This window comes from Haematobia irritans, chromosome 2 (assembly GCF_050003625.1).
Source record: "Haematobia irritans isolate KBUSLIRL chromosome 2, ASM5000362v1, whole genome shotgun sequence".
Taxonomy (NCBI): Eukaryota; Metazoa; Arthropoda; class Insecta; order Diptera; family Muscidae; genus Haematobia; species Haematobia irritans.
Window position 1 is genome coordinate 69,075,621 of NC_134398.1, and position 17,089 is coordinate 69,092,709.

At 34.3% G+C, this 17,089-nt stretch overlaps 1 protein-coding gene across 4 annotated transcripts in view; it reads right to left on the bottom strand.

Moving 5' to 3' along the window:
* LOC142225441 (acyl-coenzyme A diphosphatase NUDT19-like) overlaps positions 1-17,089 on the bottom strand; it is a 147,702-nt gene that overhangs the window by 112,221 nt on the left and 18,392 nt on the right. The window contains exons 1-2 of one of the 4 annotated variants that reach the window (XM_075295194.1): positions 5,003-5,153; positions 4,617-4,790 (exon numbers count right to left, since the gene is read on the bottom strand). The gene's annotated coding sequence lies outside the window, so the exon portion shown is untranslated. Of the gene's footprint in view, positions 1-4,616; positions 4,791-4,902; positions 4,926-4,997; positions 5,154-17,089 lie in introns of those variants that run through there. The other 3 variants (XM_075295193.1, XM_075295195.1, XM_075295192.1) reach the window with 3 other exon arrangements.

Genomic DNA, 17,089 nt, shown 5'->3' on the forward strand with positions numbered 1-17,089 from the left:
ATTCAGGAAAAGCAAATTAACATTAAGAAAAACGATGGAAAATATACAAAAATTACAAAGGGAAAATAACGAAATGGCACTATACTCTTTTTAGAGTTGGGACAGTAAAACGAAAAAAGGAGGAAACAGTAAAACAGTATAAAAACAAAGTTTAGTTCCTCTTTATTAATAAGTAGTCCAAGAGAAGTTGACGGACACCTTCAAATATAAAAGCGGGCATTAAGTTCGAGTTATGCAGCTAAAACAATTGAAAAAGTTTATTTTCATTAAAATGAATTATTAAAGAAAATTAAAAGGCAAACCAGGGTCATAAAGTGATAATGCCAACTTAATACCGGCTTTAAAGATAAAAATAAAATTAAGTACAAAACACAATAAGTTTTAAATGCATTTAAAATAAATTTACGTGTATATTATAAAATTATTTATGTATGTTTATACTCGACTCCACGTTCTTCTTTTGTTAGAGTTTTTGAAATCCTTCCAATATTTCAAACTTTTATACCAAAAACAGTTTTTTGTTACAAAATTGTTATTTTTGCAATAAAAATAATATTTTATCTGAAAGCTCAGTCCACTTCGTTAATATCAAGAACTTTTTCTGACTGTAAATCTTTAATAACCCACATTTCGAAGTTTCATTACAAATATAAATGTGTAAATTAAAAAAAAATTGTGTTCGGTCGGAGCAGGGATTGAACCCACGACCCTTTGAATGCAAGGCAGACATGCTAACCACTGCTCCACCTGGCCAACAAATTTATGTTTTTGTTAAATAATGTTATGTTTGCATGGGCTCGTGGGCGCTGCAAACTATGCTATATAAATGTAATTTATAACGATAATTGTCTACTGGTGACTATAACAGCTACGTAGTCCAGTGAATAGTGTGTTGGCTTACAAACTGTATGGTCCTCGGTTCGATTCTCCGTCCAGGCGAAAGGTAAAATTTATAAAATTGAATAATTTCTTCAACATTATTTGTATTACAGCAAAAGGTGCAAAGAACTAAAAAATTTCGTGGAAATGAAAATTATGTGAGGGAATGGGCACAATCTTCTTTGGGGAAAATTCTTCCAAGCATATACTATTTTTGGGCTCAAATTGCTTCCAAACATATAATATGTTCACATAAAACAAACCTATTAATGCTTCGGCAGTATCCAATAATATATGCGCTTCCTGCAAAATATGTTTGGAACATATGTTAGAGAAGTGATTTTTTTTGAGGGTGTACTAACGTCCATGCAGGAATTTCTTATTCGGATGCAATAAAACCCACAAAAGGTAGCGACGTCCAACCAAATTGATAGAATCGATGTATTTCTAATTAGAAATGCATCGAATTTCTTAGAAAGGACGTCTTTTATAGACAATCCACTAGTTAGGGCTAGTTTGGTACAGGACATCAGTCCGAACAATCTTAAATATTTGGCATATCGAACTCCTATATGTCTATTACAGTTAGATAGACAAAGACTTATCTTTAGGGCTGAGAAGCTCGTTTTCTATCACAAACGCTATGGTACGATAGACGACACTGTTTACAACATGGCACAACCTAACCTACAAGTTTTAAATAACAAGCAGACACAACCAGATTTTGTTTCAAGTTAGTAAGGACTAGCAGCTGGCTTATTCCACTTGGAATCAAAATGCCGATAACAATACATCAATCATGGGATGTTGTCAGGACCAACAGCTAAATGTATTTTTTTCTATTCGCTCTTTTTTTCTTTCTTCCTATCTGAAAAAATATCGCAACATTTACATGTTTACTCGAAATGTCTACATTGTTTGTTTCGTTTGTAGGAAAATGCATTTATATCAAAATTTAGTGTTTTCAATTTTTTTTTAAGATTCATTTAAATTTTAACAATGTTTTTTACTTTTTACTAGTAACTACTTTTACTAGTTTTTACTAGTAACCATAGCCCCATTCTATTTCGTAAATAAATACTTTTCGCAACATTGGGAGAATGCTCCTCTAGCTTTACCAGCAAAAAAGATGTTTTTCTATCCGTGTATTTATCTGGCTAATTAACGGTCCCTACGCCTTCAACAAGAAAAAGAGCATGGGCTTATCGCACAAATAGAAATTAAAAATTTGAAATATTTATATACTTTTTAATACATACACTGGTAGAAAAAGGCGGTACGTGGCCATTACCATTTGGTACCACTTTGTATCAAATCATTTACATTCCGTATTATTGTGGTATTAACTATCACAACGCTGTAACACATGATATGTAGACGTTGCGACCAATTGTAATTGGTCGCCTTGGTAGTTTAGATTTTTTTTCATGCGGCTTGTTATTTACAAAAAGTATAGAAGTATAGGTAAGTACAATATTTTTTAGCATTATTTATGTTTTCTAATTCGATCATCCTTTAATTAGATGCGCAACTGATATACAAAACCCTTCCAAATACAACAACAGACGACTTGAGGGATGCAATGCCTGATTTGCGACATGGAGCTGAATCGGGAAAAAAACTTTGCATGGAGAAATGATTAGTTTTTGTATGTATGTTATGTATTAAATGAAGTACGTAACAAAGACATTTTACGTGTGTTTTATTAAACTAAATATTATTAAACCAATACCATTTAGGTATTATTTGGCAATACCGCACTGTTTATACATCAATACCTTTATGGTATAAATAATACTACCGCTTAGGTATTATTTTCAATACCATATTGGTACTTTCATAATACCGAATGGTATTTTCATGCTTTGCGTACCGCCTGTATCATTCGGTATTGATATTGTACCATACGGGGTTGGCTAACTATCAATAACGTACGGTATCGATTTGAGCCCGTATGGTAATAATTTTTCTATGGGTGTTCCACGTACAGCGGAGTAAAACTCTGACTTCTGGAGTCACAAGTGCATATCGGGCGAAAGATATATGTGGGAGCTATACCTAAATCTGAACCGATTTCTTCAAAATCAATAGGGTTATATTCTGACACAAAACACATACATCTGGCATATTTTAAGTCGATTGGACTTAAACCGTCACGTAGACTTTGATTACAAAAATGTATCCACAGACAGACGGAATTGGCTGAATCGACTCAAGGACAGAGAATGGAGTCGCCGCCGACCATTTTTGCCAGTCGACGCCGCCGCCGGTTATGTCGAATCATCTCGACTTAATTTTATGCGCCTTGCAGACTATAAGTTTATCCGGACGACAGTGGTCGTATCGAACATATCCCATATATTGGCCACATTATAAGTTAAGTCCGAAGTCATAATCGATACTGCTGCATGTTTATGGGATCGATAACACATTTACCGATTATTTAAGGGCACCTTATACGGTCGGATAAACCTTGTGACACAACACGTTGCGGCTACAAATCCGTTAGTATAAGGTCATGTTCGCGTGTTTCGGAGATGTGTTGGCATAAAATCAAAACAACTTTGATTTTTTCTGGTTGGGAGGCACAAATCTTTACGTGTAAGGGGATGTTCGCCAAACATTATCAAAAACAGATTTATTTTCATAATAAAAACACTCATTTTTGCAATGAAACTAATGATAGATAGCAAATTCCGCATGGGAATTTAAGAAATATATAAATCTAAACCAGAATTGTGGCAAAAACAGAAAAATTCCACTTCCATTCATGGAAAACTAGGCGAGAAGTATTTTTAAATTCATAAAGTAATTTGTAATTTATTAAATGTGGATTACTTCAGGAATCATTGTGTTGCCACATATACCCGGATTTTTATTGTTTTCTTCCATTTGTTTAGTAAAAAATGACTTCAACCATAACTTTTCGTACATCTTCATTGTTTATGTTTATGCTTCACTTTATTTTTTCATGTTGTCATCATATTTGTTCGTGCTGTGTAAGGGAAAAACTTGGACGAACACACAACAAATAGGAGAACCTCTGTCGTAGTGTTTATCCGACCGTGTAAGGTCCGCTTTAGTCATCAACGATTTGTCGTATCGGTTGGACACACTGTAAGATTCTTTACAAACACAGACATTCTGTCCGAAAAACTTATAGGCCGACCCATGTTGTGTCTCCTCTCCTTTTGGGGGTTGCAGACATATGCACTAACTTATAATACCTTGTTCCACAGTGTGTTTTTCCTCTTTATGTTCGCTCTACATTATATCTTCATTTTACATTCAATGACCATTGCTTTGTTAAAATTCTTTTTTTAAAAGTCAATTTCGGCCATAAAAGTAGATTTGAGTCGATTTTCAATAATACCAATAGTTGTTTAGTCGCATTTGAAAATTACCCAAAATTTTTTCGACTTTGGCGTACCAGGATTTTGATCTCGATTTTCAATAATACCAATAGTCGTTTAGTCGCATTTGAAAAAGACCCACAATTTTTTTCGACTTTGGCATACCAGGCTTTTGATCTTATGGAAAGTGGAGCATTTAGATTATTTTACTGATTTACGATACAACGGTCCAAACAAACATTCAACTGTAACCGGAGATTAAGTAAATCGTCTTACTTACTTTGATTCATTTTATAAAAAAAGATAATCACATTATGGTAAAACTTTCGACCAGGGGGTTATCTTATCATAAGTAAACCAGAACATATGTGTTCAGAAACTTACCTCGTAGTCATAGCCGTCATTCGTTTTCTCTGGAATATTAGCACATATTATTAAGCTGGCAGATTCGCGCCATTGCGGAGATTTTTGTGATGGATCTGCAGACATTTCACACCATTAGTTTCGCGGAGAAGTGTTAAACTATTTAATCCAAAAAAATACGCATAACATGAGGCACTATTGATAAGAAAAAAAGAAAGAAATTTAATATCGCTTCATTCTTTACTGATAAATAGCAAGAGTTATGTTATCTAAGATTATATTTTAGAATCACTTTAAGAAATTATACATTCTGAAATAACAAAACAAAAATATGTATTAGATGTAAGCATTTCTAGTTTTTAACTTTCAAGCTACTTCATGATACGTTTCTACAGAACCAACCTCACCCTTGCTCTCCAAAGCATTTAGTCTCCCAAGTATAGCTTTCGCCTTACAATTGCCAATGCATTCGATAACACTAGACCTCACGCTGTAGACGTTGAACTTTCATTCAAACTTGTTTACAAACTCTTGAACCCATAGAAAAAATCTTGAACGTGAATCAACACACATGTGGTGTCAAACGGGGAACAAGCAGTGTTATTCTGACAACGATTAAATGACACCATGCGTTGTCGAAACAACAACCAGCGTTCATGAACTGAAAATGAATGGTTACACTGTTAAAAAATATGTTTTTTATATGTTCCGATATAAACAAAATGTGTTCCGGGCACAATTTTTAAACACAATATATTTAAGGACAAACATGTAATTTTAACTAAATAGTATTACAAACGTTGACATCACATTGACATAAGTAAATATTTTTTGACACATTCAAGAAAATTTATTTATTTTTTTCACTTGCTAAAAAAAAATTTTGTAGTTTGAAGGAAAAAATTGGACTTTAAAATTGCAAGAATGTCTTTAGTGCCATACGAAGTTCACGATGGATGCATTTGTAGTAAAATTTACAAATTTTAATAAGTAATTAACTATTTTGTGAGAAGTACGAATTTAGCAAATTTTTATGCTTCATGTGTGTATAATTTTTTCCCGTTTTTTAGTTCATTTAACTAACGTACGCAAAAAGTTATTAGAGTAAAAGAGACTTTCTCCAAACATAACAATTCCATGAACTAAAAGAAAGTTAAATTAGCTTTAGTGAAATATAGGGTTAATTTGTTTTGAGTGTATGTTGTTTCGGAAAACTGTTTTATGATAAGGCCAAAGATTTGATATGCTTAAGTCTAAATATTATTTAATTTGAATATTAGAATGAGTATTCGGAGTAAAGAGAATAGACATTCGGAACCAACAGAATAGACATTTGAGAAAAAATGTGTTTTCGCCTTGAGAGAGCATTTTATGTATGTGTTGACATGTGTTTTATTTATAATTTTGGCATTATGGCCATAAAAATAAGTAAAATGAAAAAAGGAGGACACAGTGAAAAATTAAACAATAAAATGTATAAAAACAACGTTTAGTTCCTCTTTATTAATAAGTAGTCCAAGAGGAGTTGACGGACACTTTCAAATATAAAAGCGGACATTAAGTTCGAGTTTTGCAGCTAAAAGTTTATTTTCTTTAAAATGAATTATTAAAGAAAAGTAAAAGGCAAAACAGGGTCATTTTAGAGCGATAATGCCAACTTAATACCGGCCTTAAAGGTAAAAATGAAATTAAGTACAAAACACAATAAGTTTTAAATGCATTTAAAATGGTGTTAAATGCTAGTAAAAACTGTTCAAGCCTAAATAAATGTATGTGTATATTATAAAATTATTTATGTATGGGTATACTCGACTCCACGTTCTTCTTTTATTAGTTTTTGATTTTCCTGATTTCAAACTTTTATACAGTTTTTGTTACAAAATTGTTATGTTTGCAATAAAAAAATATCTTATCGAAAAGCTCAGTCCATTTCGTTTATATCAAGCACTGTTTCTGCACTGTTAGAAAAATATGTTTTTCATATGTTCCGATATAAACAAAATGTGTGTCGGGCACAATTTTTAAACACAATATATTTTAGTGCAAATATGTAGTGTTCCTAAACTAACACTAAATGTTTGGGACACATATGTTAATATGTTAGAATATATTATGTTTGGGGCATGAATGTTTCCTAAAAATAATATGTGTGAAATAGAAATAGAGATGGAAACCGGGAAGGTTGACGAAAGATATCAACATAACACAGCGAGAGAATCAAAAGGGAGCAATTTGTGTTAAAGCACTTGCACGGATGAAAAAGACTGTTTTTCATATGTTTGGCTATAAACATTATATGTTTGGAACACAAATTTTTAAACACAATATTTTTGAGTGCAAGCATATAATGTTCATAAACTAGCATAACATGTTTGGGACATATATGTTAATATGTTAGAACATATTATGTTTGGGACATAAAATGTTTCTAAATATAATATGCTTGGATGCAAACATATATTAATTTAGAAATAGCCTATAAACATATATGTGTTTAGTAGCTTGGAGCGCTATTTAACAGGGAGCGATATTGAACTAAGTTGGTGGTTGTTGCTTGTTATTACAAAATTAACATTTTATTTTTCCTTGGGCAATTGGGAGTATATGTTACAGAAGCGATTTTTTGTGAGGGTGTGTATGTTGTTTCGGAAAACTGTTTTATGATAAGGCCAAAAATTTGATATGCTTAAGTCTACATATTATTTAATTTGAATATTAAAGCGTGATACGGTCAAAATTTGGTCAATATAAACTTGACGTATTTCTTTCAATTTTGCATTTAAAAAACCTGAACACCCCTTATTTTGAAGGTGTGTGTGAGTAGAATGTTGCTCCTATTTTCATTTTGGAATTCACTCTTCAGTTGTCAAAATGCCGTCCAAGCAAGAAGAGCAGCGTATCAAAATTTTGCTCGCGCATCGCGAAAATCCGAGCTACTCGCACGCAAAGCTGGCAAAATCGCTAAAATTTGCCAAATCAACCGTTACAAATGTAATTAAAGTGTTTGGGGAACGTTTGTCGACAGCCAGGAAGTCTGGATCGGGGGAAATCGAAAACCGGAAGCCGCTGAGACGACAAAAAGAGTTGCCGGTAGTTTCAAGCGAAACCCTAACCTCTCTCTCCGAGATGCCGCAAATAAGCTGGGTGTATCGTCTACAACCGTGCATCGAGCCAAAAAACGAGCCGGACTATCGACTTACAAGAAGGTAGTGATTCCAAATCGCGATGATAAACAAAATACGACGGCTAAAGCGCGATCCCGGCTGTACACGACGATGCTGACGAAGTTTGACTGCGTGGTAATGGACGACGAAACCTACGTCAAAGCCGACTACAAGCAGCTTCCGGGACAGGAGTTTTATACGGCAAAAGGAAGGGGAAAGGTAGCAAAGGAAGGGGAAAGGTAGCAAAGGAAGTGGAAAGGTAGCACATAAAACTGTCAAAGTTCGCAAAGAAATATCTGGTTTGGCAAGCCATCTGTACCTGTGGCTTGAAAATCAGCATTTTCATAGCTTCCGGGATTGTCAACCAAGAAATTTACGTGAAAGAGTGTTTGAATAAACGTCTGCTGCCTTTCCTGAAGAAACACGGTTGTTCCGTACTGTTTTGGCCGGATTTGGCATCTTGCCATTACGGTAAAAAGGCCATGGAATGGTACGCCGCCAACAACGTGCAGGTGGTTCCCAAGGACAAGAACCCTCCCAACACGCCAGAGCTCCGCCCAATTGAGAAATACTGGGCTATTGTCAAGCGGAACCTAAAGAAGACCAAAAAAACTGCTAAGGACGAGCAGCAGTTCAAGGCAAACTGGCTTTCTGCGGCGAAGAAGGTGGACAAGGTGGCTGTACAAAATCTGATGGCAGGTGTCAAGCGTGAGGCCCGGCAATTCGGATTTGGAAAAGCGAAAGCCTAACTGAATATTTTTCCTGAATTTTATACTAATTGAACTTGAAAAAGAAATTTAATTTGATTTTTAAAATAAACGATTTCACCGGTTTACACGCGTTTTCCCTTGACCAAAATTTGACCGTATCACCCTTTAGAATGAGTATTCGGCATAGATAATAGAAATACACTATGTATTTCTATTATCTATGGTATTCGGAGTAAAGAGAATAGACATTCGGAACCAAGAGAATAGACATTTGAAAAAAAAGCTTGTGTTTTCGTCTTGAGAGCAGCATTTTATGTATGTGTGGACATGTGTTTTGTTTATCATTTTGGCATTATGGGCACAATTTTTTTTGGTTCGTTAAAAGAAATAGCAACGTACGGAGAGTAAGTCAAAATATTCAGGCAAAGGAAATTAAAAAAAGAACGGTGGAAAATATACAAAAATTACAAGGGGATCTTCATAGAAATAACGAAAGGGCACTATACTCTTTTTAGAGTTGGGACAGTAAAATGGAAAAAGGATAAACAGTAAAAAACTAAACAGTAAATGTATAAAAACAAAGTTTAGTTACTCTTTATTAATCAGTAGTCCAAGAGAAGTTGACGGACAACTTCAAATATAAAAGCGAGCATTTAGTTCGAGTTTTGCAGCTGAAACAATTGAAAAAGTTTATTTTCTTTAAAATGAATTATAAAAGAAAATTAAAAGGCAAACCAGGGTCATTTTAAAGCGATAATGCCAACTTAATACCGGCCTTAAAGGTAAAAATGAAATTAAGTACAAAACACGATAAGTTTTAAATACATTTAAAATGGTGTTAAATGTTAGTAAAAAACTGTTCACATCTAAATAAATTTGTGTGTATATTATAAAATTATGTATGTATGTTTATACTCGACTCCACGTTCGTCTTTTTTAGAGTTTTTGAATTCCTTCGAAAGTTTCAAACTTTTATAGCAAAAACAGTTTTTTGTTACAAAATTGTTATTTTTGCAATAAAAAAATAATATTTTATCCAAAACCTCAGTCCATTTCGTTTATATCAAGCCCTGTTTCTGATATCATAATATTGGTAGGTATGAATTTTGTACGTCTATTTCTGCAGTTCTCTTATTTGGATTAGTATTTTGAAAAAGGGCATCAAAATAGGGTTTTTATAAGAAAAGATCGCCCATTTTATACGCATTGGCATATAATGATATACAAAAAAGCATAAAACAGCGATAAATTAATAGGTATTGCCCAAAAAAAGCATTTTGCAATTTTATCAAAGAGTTAAAGAAGGGTACATCCTACAATAAATTTTTACAATTTACCAAAGACTTGTTAAAGGTTTGGTAAGCTATTAATCGTTTATGAATGCTATTTTTCACGAAATAGTTTATCAATCGTTTATAAACGTCAATTAACTTTTTATGAATACGGCTGTTAATCTTTAATAACCCACATTTCGAAGTTTCATTATAAAAATGTAATATAGTATAAATATAAATGTGTAAATTAAACAAAAAACAAAAAAAATTGGTGTTCGGTCGGAGCAGGTATTGAACCCACGACCATTTGCATGCAAGGCGGATATGCTGGCCAACAAATGTATGTTTCTCTTAAATAATGTTATGTTTGCATGGGCTCGTGGGCGCTGCATACTATGCTATATTAATGTAACGATAATTGCCTACTGGTGACTATACCAGCTACGTAGCCCAGTGGATAGTGTGTTGGCTTACAAACTGTGTGGTCCTCGGTTTGATTCTCCGTCCAGGCGAAAGGTAAAATTTAAAAAAAAATTATAAATTTGAATAATTTCTTCAACATTAGTTTTATTACAGAAAAAGGTGCCAAGAACTAAAAAATTTCGTGGAAGACAAAATTATGTGAGGGAATGAGCACAATCTTCTTTGGGGAAATTTCTTCAAAGCATATAATATTTTTGGAATCAAAATGCTTCCAAACATATAATATGTTCACATAAAACATAATATGTTCACATTTACATTGATATAACGAAAACATTTCCATTAATACAAAATGTTTCTTGATATTGCAATATTTTGCAATAAGGAAAAAAGAGTGTTACAATATTGCGATTTTTTAATTTATTTATATTTTGTACACTATAACTAATAAAAATTAATATTATTTAATTTATTTAATTAATACTTAACATTTTATGGGGCTAAATAGATGCAAAGTACCAAAATAGATAAGACAAAACAATTGCAACTCATAACAAAAAAAATTCTTTTCAATATTTTTTATACTATTTTATACCCACTAATTTAAAAGATTATACTCGTATGTACTCGTACTAGTCTAAAATTATTAGCACTTTTTATTCAAAAACATTTCATGCTATTTTCAGTCACTAACTTAAATGTTTTTATCTGTAAAGTTTGTTTTTGCACCACAAGAAATATTTGTAAAAAACTTTATTGTGAGTCAAGAACGCAACAAAAACTACTGCTATATTTATAAATACAACGACCAACAAAAAAACATCGATCAAGCGTCATCAATACAATGGTCAACTATTTTAATATAACGATATCAATACAATGATGAGGCATAATTAATATAACGATCAAACATTATTAATACAACGTGGTGTAATGGTGAGCATGCTCGCCTTGCATACACAAGGTCGTGGGTTCGATTCCTGCTTCGATCGAACACCAAAAAGTGTTTCAGCGGTGGATTATCCCACCTCAGTAATGCTGGTGACATTTCTGAGGATTTCAAAGCTTCTCTAAGTGGTTTCACTGCAATGTGGAACGCCGTTCGGACTCGGCTATAAAAAGGAGGAGGAGGAGGGCAGCACTCAGTGATAAGAGAGAAGTTCACCAATGTGGTATCACAATGGACTGAATAGTCTAAGTGAGCCTGATACGGGCAGCCACCTAACCTACACTCATAGAAAAAAGTCTGCTAAAAACAGCAGTCGATGTCTGCTGTTATATTTTTGTACTTCAGGGCGCAATGAACAACAATTTATAAAATTTTTAAGTTATAAAATTTTCCCCAAAGCCTATTTAAGAACCAAAAGTAGTTTTTGGTATATTTTTGTACTGTAATATACTTACAAGCTCCTAAATACGATCAGCAAACATTTTGTTTGCTGTTATGTCTCAATTCGATAAATATTCAGATTTTTGGTCAAATACTATAGATATTCATAAAATATTGTGTTAATTATGTTAGGATAGCTCCTAAGTTGACATTTTTATTTGTTTTAGCCAAAATAAAACATGTTTTAGTGTAATCGAGCTTCAAAAATAGCAGGAAATGTTTGCTATTTCAGCAAACAATGACTGCTGTCCCTTTTTCAGCAGACTTTCTGCTGTTGTAGCAGACTTTTCTGCTGTCCCTACTAACAAATTTCTTTAGGTGTAACCTATGACACTACTTCAACGCAAGAATCTTCACATTCGACTGCAATGGGTGTTCGGTCGAAGCAGGAATCGAACCCACGACCTTGAGTATATTAATAGATACTTCAAGGCAAAATAGGCTTTCATAATTTCAAAACAAACTTTAAATTTTTCGCATATTTTTCCGCGTTCCTCATCGGAAATTTCACTTCCCTTAGGCATTTTCACTAAAGATTAAAAATGTACACCAATTTTTTGCGAAAATATAAAAAAACACAATTTTATCTATCCTACGATCAATGTATGTTTCTTTTCACAATGTAACTGTAATGAGTCTGTGCACAAGGATTTTTTCATTAATTTCACACTTTTATGAATATTTTTTACTACACTTTTAAATTCTTAATTATCTAATTTTTACGATTTGAAAAACTTTCGCTCTGAACGGGCACCATAACCAAATGCCTTATGTTATGTTCCCACTGACTCGTTTCCTCATTCGTTTTTCCAAAACCTTTCGTCGTTCACATTGTGACGACCCACCCTATCTGATCCTATTTCCGGAGGCATTGGCTACCTTCTTGTACCAGCCGTGCTCGGATAATAGTAATCGGGTTCGTCTACATAAAGAAAAAATATTTAAGGTAGTTCTTAGTGGGAAAGGAAAATTAAAGTGGATGAAAATAGGAAGAGCAATGAATCAAGAAAAGGCGTGGCTTAAGATGTCAGTCAGCCACTACCGGTCCCACCGCCCACCCAACCATTTCAAAGAAGTTCCAAACTTCTTTGACCCCAAAAAATCCTTTATATATAACTCTTCATCTTTCGTGCAAAGAAAAGTATGCCTAGTTAGTATTCATAATTAACTATATTTTAACAAGAAAATATCAAACGGCAATTAGTAATAATATTAGTTAGACTAGTTGATAGTCGAGATAATATAGTGATGAAATATAATAATTATGAGAGTTAATTGTTCAAATGTTTAGAATTGATAATATTGAAACCTATATAAAGGGTGAAATTAATAACGGATGTGTGAAAACTTTGGACTACAGGATTGTGTTAGAGCATGTTGGCTCAAACGTAAAGAAAATAACTTATAATACCCTGTTCCACAGTGTGGAGCAGGGTATAACAAGTATATACGGCCGTAAGTTCGGCCAGGTCGAATCTTATGTACCCTACACCATGGATTGCGTAGAAACTTCTACGAAAGACTGTCATCCACAATCGAAATACTTGGGTTGTGGTATCTTAAAAGTTCTTAACATCGTTTTCTAAATTGTGAGTTAGTCCATACGTGGTATATATTAGACAAAAAAGTTATGTATAGTTAAGTCTACAAATAATTACGAATCGATATGGACTTTTTGCACGGTACGTAGAGAGCCAGAATTGAAATATGGGGGTCGCTTATATGGGGGCTATACAATTATGAACTTGATATGGACCAATTTTTGTGTGATTGGAAATCGATTTATCTGTGGAATATATATATAACTATAGACCGATATGGGCCTAGTTAGACATGGTTGTTAACGACCACTTACTGGCACAATGTACCAAATTTCAACTCACTCGGATGAAATTTGCTCCTCCAAGAGGCTCCAAAACCAAATCTTGGGATCGGTTTATATGGGGCTATATATGATTATGGACTGATATGGACCACTTTTGGCATGGTTGTTAAATATCATATACGATCACCACGTACCAAATTTCAAGCAGATCGGATGAATTTTGCTTCTCCAAAAGACACCGGAGTTCACATGTGGGGATCGGTTTATATGGGAGCTATATATAATTATGGGCTGATAGGAACCAATTCCTGCATGGTTGTTAGATACCATATACTAACATCACGTACCGAATTTCAACCGAATGGGAAGAATTTTGCTCTTCCAAGGGGCTCTGGAGGTCCAATCTGGGGATCGGCTTATATGGGGCCTATATATAATTATTGACCGATTTCGACCAATTTTTCCATGGGAGTTTGAGGCCATATATTAACACCACGTACCAAATTTCAACTGAATCAGATGAATTTTGGTCTTCCAAGAGGCTCCGGAGGTCAAATCTGGTGATCGGTTTATATGGGGACTATATATAATTATGGACCGATGTGGACCAATTTTTGCATGGTTGTTAGCGACCATATACTAACACCATGTACCAAATTTCAGCCGGATCGGATGAAATTTGCTTCTCTTAGAGGCCTCGGAAGCCAAATCGGGGGATCGGTTCATATGGGGGCTATATATAATTATTGGCCGATGTGGACCAATTTTTGCATGGTTGTTAGATACCATATACTAACACCATGTACCAAATTTCAGCAGGATCGGATGAAATTTGCTTCTCTTAGAGGCCTCGTAAGCCAAATCGGGGAATCGGTTTATATGGAGGCTATATATAATTATGGACCAATGTGAACCACTTTTTGCATGGTTATTAGAGACCATATACTAACACCATGTACCAAATTTCAGCCGGATGATATGAAATTTGCTTCTCTTAGAGGCCTCGCAAGCCAAATCGGGGGATCGGTTTATATGGGGGCTATATATAATTATGGACCGATGTGGACCAATTTTTTCATGGTTGTTAGAGACCATATACTAACACCATGTACCAAATTTCAGCCGGATCGGATGAAATTTGCTTCTCTTAGAGGACTCGCAAGCTAAATCGGGGGATCGGTTTATATGGGGGCTATATATAATTATGGACCGATGTGGACCAATTTTTGCATGGTTGTTAGAGACCATATCCTAACACCATGTACCAAATTTCAGCCGGATCGGATGAAATTTGCTTCTCTTAGAGGCCTCGCAAGCGAAATTTTGGGGTCCGTTTATATGGGGGCTATACGTAAAACTGGACCGATATGGCCCATTTGCAATACCATCCGACCTACATCAATAACAACTACTTGTGCCAAGTTTGAAGCCGATAGCTTGTTTCGTTCGGAAGTTAGCGTGATTTCAACAGACGGACGGACGGACATGCTCAGATCGACTCAGAATTTCACCACGACCCAGAATATATATACTTTATGGGGTCTTAGAGCAATATTTCGATGTGTTACAAACGGAATGACAAAGTTAATATACCCCCCATCCTATGGTGGTGGGTATGAAAATTTGGCTATCGAAGCACTGTATTGCAATGCAAATGGCAAACACGGCAGATAGCGTTGAGGTTGCTTCGGTGGAGTCTGCTATCCCGGCGAAGTCTATCTTAAATAAATGGAATAAATGGAAATCAAGCATCCAATGAAGCAAACAAACTAGGACCGGGGAAAAAGGGGAAGTCCAGCCCCAAGCATTAAAATCTACAATGCCAACGTAAAACAGTTAATTGACAAATATAGGTTCCATGACAGGGTCATTGATATGTTAAATTCGACTTGTTACCTATGAATAGGAGCATTTAAACCACCGATTGGTTTAAATGCTCCAGGAATCATTGTAAGGACTTGCGAAGGATAACTGGTTTTAAGGCGTTATTTGTTGCACTGAAAAAACAGTGAACCCACCAGGAAGAAAACTTTGGGTTAATTTTAGAAAATTTTGAATATTTGTAGAAAATTTTAACTAAACAGTATTACAAACGTTGGCATCACGTCGATGTCATACAAATAAGTAAATATTTGTCGACAAATTCAAGAAAATTTATTAGACATAACTAAGTTTTTTCACTTGTTAAGGAAAATTTTGTAGTTTGAAGGAAAAACGTGGAGTTCAAAATTGCAAGAATGTCTTTAGTGACATACGAAGTTCATGATGGACGCATTTTTGGTAAAGTTTACAAATTCAAAGAAATTCTGAACTATTTTGTGGAAGGCAGGAATTTAGTTAATCGTTATGCTTTATTTCAGTATATTTTTTTCCTCGGTTATAGTTAATTTAACTAACGTGCACAAAAAATTATTAGAGTAAAGGAAACTTCCTCCAAACATAATAATTCCATGAACTAAAATAAAGTTAAATTGGCTTTAGTGAAATAGAGAGTTCACCTTTTTTGAGTGTGTGAAATCAGAAAAGCCGGTGCAGGGCTGGCCTTACCAGGAGATATAATACATAAGTTTAGGCATTTTAAGAACTGTAAGATATTTACGCTAGAAGTATATATACGAATAGAATATACAAACATTGCAATATATACGTGCTTCCTGCAAAATAGGTTTGGGACATATGTTAGAGAACCGATTGTTTTGGGGGCGTACTCATTCCAAACACCTTTTGGTAAAAAACTATAACACTAAAATATATAACTATTTTTTAAACTCTATTTGAGCCATAAGCCTATGTTATGTTTCGCTGAAGGCATTAGGTGCTTAATCAACCTTAAGTATCCCGACACCGACTCTCGAAAAACATCGAATACAGTATTAACAATTAGCAATAACTTTGGAATTACATATTCATTTGGGCGAAAACACAATGAGGGAAAAAATAAGACAACTTATTTTTTCCGAAACGAAATCGCCCTTAAAAATTTTAACAAGTACTGGTATATTAAACATTATTGCAAAAAACTGTATTATGTGGAGAAACAAATTAAAAGATAAATAGAATGAATTACTATGCGCACAGACTAGACTGATCAAAACCGGGGGACCGGTTTATCTTCTTACACCGATAGTCGGTTTTCGTGAGAATCCCATTTTCGGTGGATCGACAGAACCGGTGTTTTCAATGCCTCACAACCGGCTTTCGGTTTCTATATTCTCATTGTAAAATTGTCAAGTTAATGCCAAATTTAGGCAAATACATCTGAGTATTTTAATAAACTGCAATGAAAACGCTTCCAAATTTGTGTCAAACTTTTAATAAATTATCGAATTATTTTTTTGTTGAATACCCAGGGGAACAACATTGAATTGTTTTTGTGTTGATTTGAAATTCATAGCAAATTTTTAGTATTTTGATGTCGCTGAATCCAAATCTGCACTTGGTTTTTTTTCTATCAGCTCGATTTTTCGAGATATACCGTTATGTTAAAAAATAGGGCACTTCCGCTACATATATTGGAATAACTTGAAAACGGTTCAACATATTAAATTAACAAGTATATACAGCAGTAAGTTCGGCCGGGCCGAATCTTAAATACCCACCACCATGAATCAAATATTAGGACTTCCTTTGAAATTTCAGGGAGGGTTGAGGACAGAGCAGAGCAGTTCAACCAGTACACTTCCTGAAGATAAATTTAAAGATTTTACC